We start from the raw sequence: 2,936 nt of genomic DNA on the forward strand, positions 1-2,936 counted from the left end.
CTTGCTGCTATTGTTATTCTGCATTCGTCTCCGCACGCAGACCAACTGTAGTACACCGTGTTACCAGACGTCTGTGATAGTGTAGTGTTGTAGGAACTGTGACCATGGTGTATTCGAACTCTGAAAGGGCGGAGATGATACTCATCTATGGCGAGTGTCGACGAAATGCAGCTGAAGCCTGCAGGGTGTATGCAGAACGGTACCCGGACAGAGAGCATCCAACGTGCCGCACATTGCAAAACATCTACCGCCAACTGTATGCAACAGGTATGGTCGTAGCACGCAAACGGGTCCGTAACAGGCCCGTCATAGGAGAAGCGGGTGCAGTTGGTGTGTTAGCTGCTGTTGCCATGAACCCACACATGAGTACACGGGACATTGCGAGAGCCGGTGGACTGAGTCAAAGTAGTGTCAAAAATTGGTTCAAATGGCTCTGAGCACTATGGGACTTAATATCTGTGGTCATCAGTCCCCTAAGTAGTGTCATGCGTCACCGCTTTCACGCGTTTCATGTGACGCTACATCAGCAATTACATGGTGATGACTTTAATCATCGAATGCAATTCTGTCAATGGGCATTAACAGAGAATGCGTTGCAGTTCTACCTGTTTACCGATGAAGCGGGTTTCACAAACCACGGGGCAGTGAATCTACGGAACATGCATTACTGGTCCGTGGACAATCCCCGCTGGCTCAGACAGGTAGAGCGACAGCGACCGTGGACTGTAAATGTATGGTGCGGAATCATTGGCGACCACCTCATTGGTCCTCACTTCATTGCAGGGGCCCAAACAGCTGCATCATACATCGCGTTGCTACAGAATGATCTGCCAATGTTGCTCGAAAATGTCCCACTGGAAACGCGTCGACGTATGTGGTATCAGCATGATGGTGCACCTGCACATTCCGCAATTAACACTAGGCTGACCCTTGACAGGATGTTCGACGGGCGTTTCATAGGACGTGGAGGACGCATAAATTGGCCAGCCCGTTCGCCTGATCTTACACCTCTGGACTTCTTTCTGTGGGGTACGTTAAAGGAGAATGTGTACCGTGATGTGCCTACAACCCCAGAGGATATGAAACAACGTATTGTGGCAGCCTGCGGCGACATTACACCAGATGTACTGCGGCGTGTACGACATTCATTACGCCAGAGATTGCAATTGTGTGCAGCAAATGGTGGCCACCTCATTGAACATCTATTGGCCTGACCTGTCGGAACACACTGTATTCCACTCCGTAATTGAAAACGGTAACCACGTGTGTACGTGTACCTCACCCCTCATGGTAATGTACATGTGCGTCAGTGAAAAAGACCAATGAAAAGGTGTTATCATGTGGACGTAATGTGTTGTTTCAGTCTCTTCTGTACCTAAGCTCCATCACCGTTCCCTTTGGATCCCTACGTAATTCGGGGCTCTCCGATACACATGATCGAACAGCGGAGGAGTGGTACTCAAACGTCAACTTTAGGTTACAATATCTCCGGATGTAATTAACATTTTACAATGCAACAAACGGCACTGATTACGTATTTGTTTATACGTTCAGATGTGCTAACAAAACTAACGGTGTTCCATTTATAAAAAATGTAGGTTTATGTTAAAAAACATACTTCCGTGCATTTTTGTATGGTTTGTATTAACCAATTACACTAGCCGCTCTCCTCACGTTCGGTCTGTGGAATCGATTCGTCAGTATTTGATGTGGTTTACGAAATATATCCAGCGGTAATGTTAGGTGACTCACCCTGTATACCAAAGTATACAAGACAGCATCCTATACGAATCTACATATTTCTAGCACTTTGATCATAGTGTGTAATTTACAATCACGATTGCCCATCTTTCTCTATGTTATATCCTTGCATTTTAAAGAGAGAACGGCTGCTTTAGTCCGTCATCTAGGCTTTGGAAATGAGTTGCTACATACGATTGCCCATCTTTCTCTATGTTATATGCTTGCATTTTAAAGAGAGAAGGGCTGCTTTAGTCCGTCATCTATGCTTTGGAAATGAGTTGCTACATACAGTCAATATGTAAAATTCTGAGTTAAAGAAATTGTAATTACATATCAGCCAAAATAATGTAAAAAGGAACTGTGACTGGCTGATCTCTGAGAAAAAATAATAGAAACCAGATACTAGGAAATCACATTGAAATCTTCTTCTGTATCAAACTAAGTCAAATGTCAGACTCTAAACAGAATCTTAAAACATGGACCCCATTCGTTTCAGCGTCTCCTAAAATAGTGGCCAGATCATCTGGTAAGCTAGACACATGACGTAATATGAAACACGTTCTATTACAATATCACGCACTGGTATCTGTACTCCACAAACACTGTATATTTACCGAGCGAGGTGGCGCAGTGGTTAGCACACTGGACTCGCATTCGGGAGGACGACGGTTCAATCCCGTCTCCGGCCATCCTGATTTAGGTTTTCCGTGATTTCCCTAAATCGTTTCAGGCAAATGCCGGGATGGTTCCTTTGAAAGGGCACGGCCGATTTCCTTCCCAATCCTTCCCTAACCCGAGCTTGCGCTCCGTCTCTAATGACCTCGTTGTCGACGGGACGTTAAACACTAACCACCACCACCACCACCACTGTATATTTATAGGTCCTCTCGCCAGATGAGGAATCCGTGCGCCGAAGGACAGTAGCTATCCGTTTTTTTTTGTTTTTTTTTTTTCCACGGACCTCAGCTTGCTATTGCGCAACCCTAGCCATCTGCCTCTCACTGACGCATGGTCCTGTGTCTCAGTGCCGAAGTGATGGCGTATGATGTGACAGCACATTTTGTAATTGTATTTTCCACGCCAACATCGTTAGATGCTTCATATACTGCTTCATTTCCTACAATTTCCACGTGCTCTGGTACCCAGTAGAATGACACCTCATTCTCATATCTATGTAGGTAGATATGGGAGTA

Source organism: Schistocerca nitens, chromosome 3 (assembly GCF_023898315.1).
Source record: "Schistocerca nitens isolate TAMUIC-IGC-003100 chromosome 3, iqSchNite1.1, whole genome shotgun sequence".
NCBI lineage: Eukaryota > Metazoa > Arthropoda > Insecta > Orthoptera > Acrididae > Schistocerca > Schistocerca nitens.